The following is a 13,954-nucleotide window of genomic DNA, read 5'->3' on the forward strand; positions in this document are numbered from 1 at the left end:
CGGTAAGTGAGGTTAACCATGATTAACCACTGTCAAAAAGGAAAATTGTAAGGGCAAAGAGGAGTGTGAGCAAAAGCTAGCATTTATCCTTCTAAGTAAAAAATAAATTATTAAATACGGTGGTAACAGTTCAAGAGTTGATCTATCAGTGAGTAAGCACGGTGAACACGGAGATGGAAGATGTTACCCATTCCACCCCCTGGAACTCAGGGAGAGATACAAATGCTTCTGCTAAAATCTGGAAATCTACGAACTTCTCCAATTGGACAAGTCAAGATTCTTCTCACCAAAGGTGTCTCATTACCTGAAGGTCTGCAGGGGTGTAGCAAGATGGGAAGAGTAGCTCAGTTGCTTTCTTTAGCTTTCCTTCTAAGCCACTTCTGAGAAGAGCCAGGGCCTTTGAGAGGAAGGAAATGATCCTAAGTAATCAAAGATGATTGCTAGAAGAGATGGGCAGGGTTTGATTTACCCCCTAAGGAGAGACGGTATCCTTCTAACAGGTGTATTTGTCTAAGAAGCACTGAAGTTTGGAACTAAGTGCCTCCCTTCCTGTCCTTCCCTCTCCTCCTCACTCCTCCCCTACCTCCCCTCCCCTCCCCTCCTCTCTCCTTCTCACTCCTCCCCCAACTCTCCTCCCCTCCCTTCCTCTCCCCTCCCCTCCCCTCTCCCCTCCCCCCCCTCTCCCCTTCCCTCCCCTCCTCTCTCCCCTCTCCCCTCCTCTCTTGTCCAATTCCCTCCCCATGATTGAGAGGCACAAGGTCTAGTTTAGGTATCTAGAGAAGCTAAGTGAGCTGGACCAGTCCATGGCACATTCATCCAACTAAGAGATAGAGTCCAAGATTTACCTCTTTGTCTACTCTTTAAAACCTAGCTCTTTTAAGTAATTGCATCTTTAATACGTTATTACATTCTATCCATTATTATGAATTTCCAATTCTAGCTATTGTTTATGAATTATCCAAAATCTTGGAATAAAACCACTGGGTCCAAGAGATCCCAAACATATTTATTCAACTAATATTTTTACATGACAAGTGCTATTCTAAAAGATATAAGCATGAGCAGACTTGTTCTCCATCTTCAGACTATGAGGTGTACTATTGGGTGATTTTAATACTACTCAGTCCAAAGCTTTCTATTGGTATTTAGGTTAGATGCTTCATACCTGTAAAGATGGGGATGTTTTCTGTGTGAGAGGAGCTTTCCTGATTTTTCCATCAATATTTTAAGGAACACTCTGTTCTCGTCTGGAGTCTCTTTAATTTACGGGTCAGAAACCAGAGGCTCAATGAAGGGAACTTGTTCAGAATCAGCAAACTACGGCAAAACCCAGGAAGGCCCCTGTTGCACCCACTCAGCTCACCTGAAAGCACTGTTCTTCATCTGGAAGGACCTTTGATGGTACTGTCCCAGCCATTCTCAAAAGCCGTCAGCTCTGACGAACACGCTGGCAGTTAGAGACTGGGAAAATGGGATGATCTCACTCCAGGTTAAAGCTCACCTGGATTCTCCTGCTGGCTCTGAAGTTCAGCCAAAGAAGGGGTTCCTATGGAAAAACATATCATTTCCAAATTCCTCTTACCCTCTCCTTTCAAATGGAATTGAAGAGCTCTCTAGGCTGTGACCCTGCCCCAGCCTTTGGGCCAGAGGGTAGGAGGCTCAGAAAGGAACAGTCTTCTTTTCATCAGCCTTCATGCCAACTTGAGCAAGTTGTTCAGAAAGGCTCAGAGCTCCTGAAGCTCAAAGTTAGAAACAGAGAAAGAACCTGCTTCCTGCTTTGAATAGGCTAAAGTAGTCCATTTTTAAAGGGCTTGAGGACAACTGAGGCATAGAGAGGAAAGGGAGGAGCTCCAGCTGAGAGGGAGGTAGGGAAGCCACATCAGCCACATCAACATTTAAAAGTATGTACATTGTCTCCATCAGATCCTAGTCCCTGGGAATTTCCTAAATGGCCGTGGCAGTGAGAGGGTGAAAAGCAATGGTTCTGATCAGTCCACAGTCTCTCTGGTCAGGACTAAATCCAGGCCCTCCAGAGAGATACAGAGCAGTGCCTCCATCTCAGCTGGAGCCCTCACCTCCTGGTGTCACTTACCCCTTTTTTGTGCCCTGACATTTGGAATCTGGCTTATTGACACTTTGTAGGTCACTTGGATCCTGGTATTTTTAGAGTCCATAACAGAAATAGCTCTTCCCTTACAGGAGCTTCTCACATTACTATCCCTATACCCCTTGTGGATGGCACCTTACTGTGCTGTGGAAGAAAGAGAGTATAATCTGGGATAAGGTCCGAATCCTGGGTCTATTATACCATGTGTTGGGTATAAAACCTCGCATAAGTTATTCAGCTCTTGAAGATTCAGTGTGTGCATTGTAAAATGTGTATATTGGTCATGTCTGCCTCAAAAGGTTTTTGTAGGAATCAAATGAAACACTCCATACGTAAATGGCACATCACTGAAGAGTTCCTCTCCAGGCCAGAGGTCAAAACTTGTCGCCCCCATGTCACATCCAGTCTCCTCTAGTTTTTGTTTGGCCTGCACTGCTTTAAACAATTTGAATGCCTAACTTTGCATTGTATTCTTCACACAACAAACCAATATAAATTCCAAATAGGTAAAATTGCTAAAAAGTTTTTATTAAAAAAATCCATAAAAGAGCTTGAAGAGAATATAAGTGAATATTTATCTGTTCTCATGTAGAAAAAGCACTGCTAAGCATTAAAGTGAAAGGAGAAACTGTAAAGAAAAATTATAAACTTTGCTAGGTAAATATGTCATGTAATTTCTGAAAATCTAAAGATACTACAAACAAAAATAAAAGAACACAGCAAAATAAAAAGGGAAACATAAAGAAGAAAACACTCTGCCAGACCCTCTGGATAAAGTGATGAACGAAACACATGTTCTTTACCTCTATGGAGCTTACAACCGAGTGGGAAGAGAGACATTAAAATTAATAACCACCTTTAAATGAATAATTATAAATAATGATAAGTCCCTCTGAAGCCAAAGAATGGAGAGGTACAACGGAGAGATCTAAAATTAGATGGGACAGTCAAGGAAGGGCTCACTAAAAAGTGTGATTTTGAGCTGAAAGCTGAGAGCTGAGAAGGTATGAGATGGAGGGTAAAGAGGTAAAGGATTTAGGCAGAAGGATTAGTCTCTGTGGCATGGGGCGTCTGGGGCACATCATGCAAATAAGAAAGTTGCAAGATGAGCAGTAGGACAGGTAAGCAGGGATATGTGAGCTGAGTTAAGAATTTTGTATTTTTAATTGTAATTACAGAGTTAGTCTTTGAATGGTTCTTATAAATTTAACACAAAGGCTAATGGGCAAATGGGCATAGGGCATAAGCAGACAATTCACAAAAAAGGAAATATAAATGAATCTATTGAGACAGAAAGTAGATAAGCGGTTGAGGGAACAGGATGTAGACATTAAGGATCTTTTAGAAGTGATGGGGATATTTAATTGGAATATGGTGATGGTTGCACAACTCCATACACTTAGTAAGACGTCATCAAGTTGTATGTTTAACATGGATCTATTCTATAGTGCGTAAACTATATTTCAATAAAGCTATTTTCAAAAAATAGCTGACAACCTCTCTAGTAATGCAAGTGCAATTCAAGCACAATGCATGCTTTTACCTTTCAAATTCGCAACCAACTTAAGGAATAAAAACACCTGGTGTTGTTGAAAATGTTGGGAAATGGACGTTTGTATAAAATGCTGATTAAAATTTGACAATCAGTATTAAAGCTTTGTTACTTTGTCACATGCCTGGGAATTTAATAGAAGAGAATAACTCATGAGTGTGCAGAAAGATTTATGTATGAGAATGTTTATAGAGTTATGTACAATGATGGAAAATTTGGAACAAGTTAAATGTTGAACAGATCGACAATTGTTTACATATGCAATGATGCAATTCTATGCAATGATCTAAGATTATGCTATAAAATAATGCAAAATTACAAGGAGAGGTGGTGATAAATTAAGTAAAAATAAGGTGTTACAGAACAGCATAGTACGATCCCAATGTGGAGAAATAACGTATGCTTATATAGAAACAGACTCGAAGGATGGGCATCTCTGGCAGTCAACTATTACCACACAATGCTGTTTAACAGACCACCCCACAACATATAAAATAGGCACTTATTTTTTGGCCCCCCCACCCGGTCTGTGCAGTCGCTGGAATGCCACTCCTTCAAGTGCAAGGCTGCGGGACTGCTGGGAGGCCCTGCAGCGCGGGTCCTTCATCCTCGGTGCTCTCGGGGCTTTCCATCTCCTGGCAGGGGCAGAGGCGCAGGAGAGCCGGCCAACTGCACCAGCGCATCTCACGCTTCTGCTCCCATCATTCTCACATCCCACTGAACAAAGCAAGTCCCACAGCCAAAGCCAAAGTCCAGAGGGAGGGAGGGACACTTTGCCAGCAGGGGGCGTCATGGCCAAGTCACAGGGTGAAGAAATGGGGACACTAATGCACTCTACACAGCATCAAAAGTTCAAATATGATTGTCTCTGAGCGGTGGGACTAGGTTTTTTTCTGTTCACTTGTATTACTTGGCTTTCTCTGGGGCTGTCTGTTGCTCACGTTACATGTGTCTGTGTGTCATAAGTACCTCTGCATCACATGTCTTCTACTCTCTGGGACTCCAACCCTCCTGTCTCCATTCCTGTAGCAGTGGAAAAAGAACAGTGGCAGAAATTAGAATGGGTCTTAAAGCTTCTGCTTTGAGTCATATTTCATCTGCCAAAAAAGCTCTCAGGGCCAAGCCTGGCATTATCAATGGGGGAGGTAATCATACATCTCCAAAAGGAAGAGGAACTGCAATTCCATGTGGCAATGGGTGGGGATGAAAGGACCGTGAGGAGTGAAAACAGATTACAAGCTCCCATATTTATCAGTAGTTCTGACTGTTCCAGAATGAATATGTAATATCTTTATTTTCATTCATTCAGTATTTCTGTATAATTTATTTTGCCTGAAGCTGGATATAAACAGAAAATTTGCTTTTTCAAAAAAATCTTTATTACCATTTTTAAAACTTGACATGAATTTACTCATCATTTCATATCTGAAGTACAAGCAACCGTCTTGCTTCCTCCTCTCCATTTTCTCTATTGCTCCCTCACCAGAGTCAAACACTTGCAATATTTTTAGCCAATTCTTTCATTCCTCCATTCCTCTAAATTATACGTATGTGTAGCTACTTCATGAACTTTATCAATTTTAGACTCCCTCTTGATTTCTGATATGAAAGATGAGACTTTAATTTGCTTTCATCCTCTAAAGCCCACCACACGTGTTCCCTTTCAGTCCCTACATCATACCAATAGAGATATATTGTAATTTTGCTTGACATATTGAACAGGATATGCATTGTTGTTAATTATGGAGACACAATGCGTGGCTGAGCTTTAGGATATACTACTACACAGTGTATCCTAATATAATATATTCGGATACTAAGATACCCTTCTCAGCATAACTCTTAGTTTTATCTTGATTTTTGACTGTGTTTGGTTTTGTTTTCACATTTTCATTTGTATAGTTTTGTGCATTTATCATATAATAACCTTCAGCCTAATAAAACTCTTCTTTCAAAATATCTGGACCTGTGAAGTATTCTGTCAGCTCCATTTTCTCGGAGAAGGCTCTGCCCATTCTAGGTCAGTTTGCAAGATGCCTTCTATGCATCTTGGGAGCTCACTTCATCACTATCCTGGGGATTTCCTTTGTCTTTCTCCTGGGTAGAACTTCCTGTTTCCTGAATCTCAGGTCTTTCTCTTCTTGGTTTACACTCTGGCTTTGGTGGCACACAGCCTCCAATAGCTTCCCAAGAAAGGGTGCCTTGAAGAAAAAAGACATGAGACATTTCACGTCAGAAATGTCTTCATTCTATCCACAAACCTAACTGAGAATTTCACAGGGTACAGATATCACCCCAGCTTGCAAATCGTTTTGCATCAAAAATTAGAACCCTAACATCTAGTGCTGTTTTTGAGAAGTAAAAATTTCTCGTTTCCTATTTTTTTGTATGTGATTTACTATTTGTCTCCCTGCAAATGTGTAGGGTCTTTTTTTTGGTACAAGCGTTCTAAAATTTCCCAAAGTTGTGCCATGGCGTGGGTCTATTCTCATTCATTGTTTGAGGATTTCATTGGCCTTTCAATCTGGAAACTCATCTTTTTCAAGTATGGGAAATTTCCTTTTTCTTTGATGGTTTTATCACTTCTATTTCCTCAGTTCTCTCTTTGTAGAACTATTATTCAGATTTTGGACTCCCAGCATAAGTCTTATACTTTTGAATCTTTATACTCCTATTTTCCATCTTTTTTACTTTTGGCTCTGCTTCCTTAAAGTTATCTCAACTTTAGCTTCCATCCCTTCTATCAATTTTTTACTTTCTGCCATTATGTTTTTAATTTCTAAAAGATCTTTTTCTTCAAATGCTCTTTTTAAACACATCATAGTTGTACTTCCCCATTGCAATACATTATGATTTTCCTAAAGATATTAATGATGGTTTTAATTTTATTTTTTGAGCTTTCTGCTTAGTCTGTGTTCTAGTTTGCTAGCTGCCAAAAATGCAATACACCAGAGATGGGTTGGCTTTTAATAAAAGGGGATTTATTTCATTAGTTCTTCAGAGGAAAGACAGCTAACTTTCAACTGAGGTTCTTTCTTACGTGGGAAGGCACAGGGTGGTCTCTGCTGGCCTTCTCTCCAGGCCTCTGGGTTCCAACAACTTTCCCCGGGGTGATTTCTTTCTGCATCTCCAGAGGCCTGGGCTAAGCTGCGAGTGCTGAGATGAGGTATGCTGAGCTGCGCTACATTGCGCTCTCTCATTTAAGCACCAGCCAATTTTAAGTCAAACATCATTCATTGCAGCAGGCAGCCTCCTAGCCGACTGCAGATGTAATCAGCAACAGATGAGGATCACGTACCATTGGCTTATGTCCACAGCACAGAACTAGGTGCCTTCACCTGGCCAAGTTGACAACTGAATCTAACTACCACAGTCTGTGTTCCACCGATCTGCTTTTTTGTATTTCTTATTCTGGTCTTTGTTTTTCTGGCTGGAAGCCTTCCTCAGATGTCGATTAATCTTGGTTGCCTGCTCATCTTGAAGATTAGGTGTCTACAGTGCTGGCTGGAAGCCCTGAGTACATAAATGTGCCTTGTTAACTGGGCCTTGTCACAGTAGAGTCATATGGCTGGACTGTTTTCCTGGGAAACTCGCAATAAGTAACTTTAAAATTTTCTTCTTAGGTTGATTACATGCCTAAAAGGCTTTCTCCATACTCTTGCTTGAAAGATAAAGCTAGAGCTGCCAGTTCACAGGAACCAGCTGGGGAAAACAGGCTGGCAGGTAGGGGAGGGGTCCAGCATTCAAGAGGTGGGAGTTCACTTGGGTGTCTTGTTTTAAGTGTAGCTGGGCTTGGGATCTCCAAATCCAGAGACTCTCTGTTTTATATTCTCCAGGAAATTAACCTCTAGCCTTCAGCAGGGGTGAGGGGAGTCACTTGGCTAGACAAAATAGGAAAAGAGGATTTAAGTTTCTAAACGCTTATAAAAGAGACTTTAAGCAGTCTTCCTGATATTCTTTTCTTTACCCTGTTCCAGGAAAGTCTACTACAGCCAATTCTTAAGGCTTTTTATAATTTGTAAACATAAACTTAGTTGCTTCTCCATTCTCCCCACTGCTTCCATAGAATTGTTTCCTTTAATCTGCTAATGTAGTACTGACATTTCTACTTTCCACCTTCACAGTTTAGCTGCTATTGTCTCCTGACCCCATCTTCCTTTCCTTGTGACTTTGTGCTTTAAAAAAAATCCCTTTATTGTGACTTCAGTCAAGTTTCAGAAGGAAACAAAATTAAACATATCCACAAGTTTCTATTTTCATAATTTAAAAAAATAGCTTTATGAGGAAGTTTGTTTGGTGATACAAAAAACTAGCAGAAGTATTAACTTTTAATGGAATTAGGTTAAGATAGTCTCATGCAGCTTAACTGCTTCTGGAGTAGGTGATCCAGCCACATGTCTTACGTGGACAGAGCTTAGATAGCTCCTCCTGTGTTGTCTGCTGTTTTTCTTTTCCTGTGCTCCCATTTTCCCATTTTTCACAATCCTTTTTAACTAAGGCCTTTCTTTCAACACGTTAATACTTCCAACACGTTAATACTTAGTTACTGAGAAGTCTGAGTAACCTTGCAAGTTTTTTGCATTCCATTACTCTAACCCTCTGTGAGTTGATGCTATGTTTAACACAAAAAAGAAGACAAATTAATTCCTAAGGTTTTTCATGAAGACCCTTCATTTTGGAGCTAATTGCTACACCATCCTCTCTTAGCCCAAATATCAACAAACATGGTTAAATATAAATCCAGAAATCCAATCCAGAAGATTTCAAAGATAATTGATGTATTAGAGGGAGAAAGCAATAATTGCAGCACCTCTAGAAGAGAGAAAAAATTTCCTGTGCATGAAATGTCACAAACATCAAACATAAATTCAAATCACTCAATATTCATTCCTTCACTTAATGAAAAGCGATTATATGAAAAGTGCTTCTTGGATCCCACAATAATAGATCATAAAAATAAAACCTGAAGAAGAATAAGATACAAATCTCTGAATTCAAGGACATTATAATGTATTAGTTGAAATAAAAACAAGTGCTGAACTTTCTAAAAGCTAAGTGTAGGCTGATGTGAATAAAACTAGTTCAAATAAGCCAAAAGAATGCAAGAAGGGGGAAACAGAGAAAGGAAAAATAGAAGGAACAAGTACAAAATAAATAAGAAAATGCTAACTGTAAGTCTAAGTCTATGCATAATCATATTAAGTATAAGTGGTTTATACCCATAAATTAAAAGGCAGAAATTTCAAAGATGGATTTTAAAATGTCTCAACTGCATATTATCTACAAAATAACTCATTTTAAATGTAATTAAATAGGAAGTTCAAAAGTTAAAAATGGGAAAAGATATATCATAAAAACAGCTAATCAAAGGAAACTGCAGTGACTATTTTAACATCAGAAAAGGTAGACCTCAGAGCAGATAACACTACAAGAGATAAAAAGAGACACAGCATAATGAAAAAAGGTCAATTCCCCCAAAAGACCTAATAATCCTAAATGTACATGCACCTAACAACAGAGCTTCAAAATTCACACACGCACACAAAAACCTGACAGAATTAAAAGGAAAAATAAACAAATTTGGCATTTTACTTGAATTTATTGTTAAAATTTATTGTTAAAATCAATCCTCTCTTACTAACAAATAGAATCAGTAGACAGAAAATCATCAAGAATATAGAAGAACTAAAGAGTTCAGCCATATGAATCTAATTAATATTCATGAACATTCAGCCAAACAACAGCAGAAATCACTTTATATTCAAGTGCATGTGAAACATGTACCAAGATAGATCATATACTGGATCATAAACAACCTCAACGAATTAAAATAATGAAAATCATATGAAGTTTATTCTCTGACCATGATGAAAATAGATTAGAAATCAATAACAGGAAGCCAATAGAAAAATCGCAATCAATTGGGGATTAAATAACACATGTCTAAATAATTCATGGGCCAAAGAAGATATTAGATATGTTCTAATAATGAATGGATGTTAGGAAATAGTTTGATCTGAAGGAAAATTAAAAATATAACCTATCAAAATATGTGGAATGCAGCCAAAACAGTGCTTAGAGGGAAATTCATAGCATTTAATGCTTATGTAAGAAAGAAGAAAGGTCTCAAATCAACATTCTAAGCTTCTAGTTTAAGAAAAACAAGAGCAAAACCATCCCAACTCACGCAGGAGGAAGGAGACAATAAAGATAAGAAAGAAGTCAAGGAAATAAGAAAGAAAATCAATACAGAAAAATTAATGAAACAAAAAACTGGTTATTTGAAAATATCATGATATATCTCTAGCAAGACTGAAAAAGAGAGGTAAAAGAGAAAGCACATGTATTTCTTATGTCAGAAATGAAAAAGAGGCTACACTTCAGACTCTACAGACATTAAAAGGGTAATAAAGTGACGAGCTGCACAATTCTATGCACATCAGTTAGACAACAGATGAAATGGACTAATTTCTCAAGAACCTCAAACTATGAAAATTCACCCAGGATTAAGTAGATAATCTGAATAGTTTTATAACTATTAAATAAATTAAATGTGTAGTTAGAAAACCACCTGAAATAGAAAATCCAGGCCTAGATGTTTTCACTGACGAATTAAATCAAACATTTAAGTATTCTACATAGTCTCTTTCAGAAAATAGAAGCAGAGGAGAGGCACCCCATCTCATTTTATAAGGTCAGCATTACCCTGATACCAAAACCAGACAAAAACAATACAAAAAAGGAAAATTACAGGCCGATATCCTCCTGAACATAATAGACACAAAAGTCATCAATAAAATATTAAACAAATCAAATCCATCAATATACAGAATGAGTAATACATGATGAACCAAACAAGGCTTACCCCAGGAGTGCAAGGCTGCTTCAATATTTGAAATCAACCAAGGTAATCCACCACATGAACTATCTAAAGAAGATAAAGCACACAACCATTTCAACTGATGCAGAAAAGGCATTTGAAAACTTTAATATTCATTTATAATAAAACTCTCAGCAAACTAGAATAGAAGGGAACTACTTCAACCTGTTCAAAGGCATCTATAAAACTCCTACAGCTAACATGATACTTAACGGTGAAATCATAAATGCTTATTCTAAGATTGGGAATAAGGCAGTAATGCCCATTCTCACTACTCCTACTCAATATTGTTCTAGAAGTCTTAGTCCAATAAGGCAATGAAAACAAATTGAAGTCATGAAATGGGAAAGAAAGAAAGAAAACTGTCCCTAATTGTAGGCAACATGATTGGCAATGGGGAAAATTCCAAGGAATCTACCAGAAACAAACAAAAAATCTCTTCTAGAACTAATAGTAGTGTTTAACAAGATTATAGAATACAACACACAAAAGTCTACTATATTTCTATATACTAGCAATATACAATTTGAAACCAAACAATGTCATATAGAGTAGTTCCTCCCAAAATGAAATACTAAGGTACAAATCTAATATATCATATACAGAATCTGTATGCTGAAAACTACAAAATGCAGATGAAAGAAATCATAGTAGTCCTAATTAAATGGAGAAACATGCAGCGTTCATGGATCAGAAGACTCAACATTGTAAATACATCAGTTCTCCCCAAATTGATTTATAGGTTTAATGCAATTCCTATAAAAATCCCAGATTTTTGTAGACATAAACAAGGTTATTCTGAAATTTATATGGAAAAGCAAAGGGTCTAGAATAGTTAAAAACAATTTTAAAGAGAAAAATAAAGTTAGAGGAATCAATTATCCAATTTTACAACTTGTAGCTACAGTATTCAAGACACCATGGTATTGGTGCAGGGATAGATACATAGCTCAACAAAACAGAACAGAAAATCCAGAATTAGACCCACACCAAAATGGTCAATTGCTTTTTGACAAATATGCAAAATTTCTTCAATGGAGAAAGATAGTCTTTCCAACAAATGATATTGGAACAATTTGACATCCTTCTTCAACAAAGAAACACAAAACAATAACAATGATTTATGAAATATCTCAACCTAAACCTCACACCATATGCAAAAATTAACTCAGCATTTATCCTAAATGTTAATGCAAAACATTAAACTATTAAGCTTTCAGAGGAAAACGTAGGAGGAAATCTTTGTGTGCTGGGTAGTCAAAGAATGCTTTGGCACTAGAAGCAGATTCACAAAAAAAATTCTAAGTTGTACCACATTACAGTTAAAGCTCTTTGAAACACACTGATGAGAGGATGAAAAGACAAGATACAAACTGGGAAAAATATTTGCAAATCACGTATCCAACAAAGAACTGGTATCCAAAAAATATAAAGAACTCTCAAATGCAAGAGTAAGAAAACAAAAAGCCAATTAAAAAAAATGGACAAGAGGCTTGAACAAATACTTTACCAAACAGATGGCAAATAAGTACATGAAAAATTGTTCAACATCATCAGCCATTAAGGAAATAAAAATGAAGGCATGATGAGATACCATTACATACCTTTTAGAATGTCTAAAATAAAAACTACTGCCAATACCAAGTGCTGGTTAGGATACAGAACAACTAGAATTCTCATTCATTGCTGGGGCAAATTTCAAATGGTACAGCCTTGCTGGAAAATAGTTTGACAGTTTCTTATAAAATGAGTTACGTATCTACCACAAGATTCAGCAATCCCACCTCGGGGTATTTTACGCCAGATAAATAAAAATTGATGCTCATTTAAAAACATGTACATGCATGTTCATAGAAATTCTAGTCATAATCACCTTAAAAACACAACTGTTTTTTAAGTCAAAATCACCTTAAAAATCACCTTAAAAAACTTCAATGGATGGATGGATAAAAAAACTGTGGAGCATCTACATCGAGGGCACTACTACTCGACAAGAAAAGGAGAGCAAACTATTTACATGCACATCCACCTGGATGAATGTCAAAGGCAGTGCGCTGAGTGAGAGAAACCAGCCTCGGCAGCTTACATCTGTATGATCCCATTAGACAGCATTGTTGAAAAGACAAAATTATAGTGATGGCGAACATTTAAGAATTGAGAAGAAGGCAGGACTATCAAGGGATAGAATTTTGGGGATGTTGAACTGTTTCCTACCTGCTTATGGTGATGGATGGTTACATATACATATTCCTGTGTTAAAATGCATAGAAACTGTTCACCCTCCAAATTCCAATTTTAGCCTATGATCATTTGAAAGAATAAAATTAAACAAAATCAAAAGCGAAACAACAGTAGACAAAGGGTGAGTGGGGAGGAGGGCATGATAAGTTCCTACTTTACCGAATCCAAGTTCGACACAGAGTCTTACTGTTGGAATGGCCCTTAGGTTTTTGACCCAGCTTGTAAGTGGACTGGATTACACCATCTCATCAAACAAATCCGGTCTCCCTTCCCACCCCACGGCTCGGCAAGATTCCCATTCTTAACCCTCATCCTATCTGCCCTGAAGGCTGCAGGAAGCAGGAGTTCATTCATGCATCCATCCTCGATCCCCACGCACTCTCAGCTGGGTCTGCTAAGGAAAGAAGGAAAGGGTGGGTGGCTTTTAGAGCTGTTATTAGAGGAGGAGGAGAGCAACTGACAGCCCAATCAGACTCATCCCTGAGCGTGTCTGTGGCTATTTTTGCCTGGTGAATAGAGTCAGGCGGGGAGTGGGCCAAGCTGGGCATGTGGCCATGTGCGTTCGTGGGGATGTGTGAACATGTGCGTATGAGAGAGGAGAGCGAGAGGCTTTCCAAGAGAAACTGAGTGGGTGGCTGCCACTGCCTGGGTATATGTAGACAAATACAAAACATCAAGCGAGCAATTACTGCAATCAGAAGCACGGCTTTGTCCGCCTGCGTCAGCAGCGACGTCTCCCCCCACCCCCACCCCCAGCCCCACTGCTCAGGAGCTTGTGCGCACTGCGGCTGGAAGGGACGCACAGCAGGCCAGGCCTGGAAAGGGCGCTTTGGGCTTCACTGGGGAGGCAACGTCTCTCCCTGACACAGTAAGAACGCACTGCCCAGGAACCCTACACGCAGCTGTGCAATCCGATAACCAAATACGGTTGCATAAAGAAGCTTGATTGAGATGCCAGTTTTCTGACGCAGGCACTGTCCTTTCGGCCCGTCATCATGCATCACGCCTCCCCTTCAAACCCTCACGACTGCCTGTCCCCTCCGCAAAGGGTCTGAGCGGTGGGCAGGCCACCCCTGCCCCTGTCACAGCCCTGAGAGTGCTGGGAGGAGGGCTTCGCTCTGGCACAGCCTGGGGAGTGGCAGGTGTTGTGAAGTCAATCACAGAAAGATGGGCT

At 39.0% G+C, this 13,954-nt stretch overlaps 1 long non-coding RNA gene across 1 annotated transcript; it reads right to left on the minus strand.

Annotated features, from left to right (window-relative positions):
• Positions 1–3,838: 3,838 nt before the first annotated feature.
• On the minus strand, positions 3,839–13,102 carry LOC143675986 (uncharacterized). Its single transcript, XR_013171739.1, has 3 exons — positions 13,087–13,102; positions 12,754–12,839; positions 3,839–4,682 (listed from the first exon to the last, which is right to left on the minus strand). It is a non-coding gene; the product is annotated as an uncharacterized LOC143675986 (long non-coding RNA).
• Positions 13,103–13,954: the final 852 nt, after the last annotated feature.

Source organism: Tamandua tetradactyla, chromosome 3 (assembly GCF_023851605.1).
Source record: "Tamandua tetradactyla isolate mTamTet1 chromosome 3, mTamTet1.pri, whole genome shotgun sequence".
NCBI classification, from domain to species: domain Eukaryota; kingdom Metazoa; phylum Chordata; class Mammalia; order Pilosa; family Myrmecophagidae; genus Tamandua; species Tamandua tetradactyla.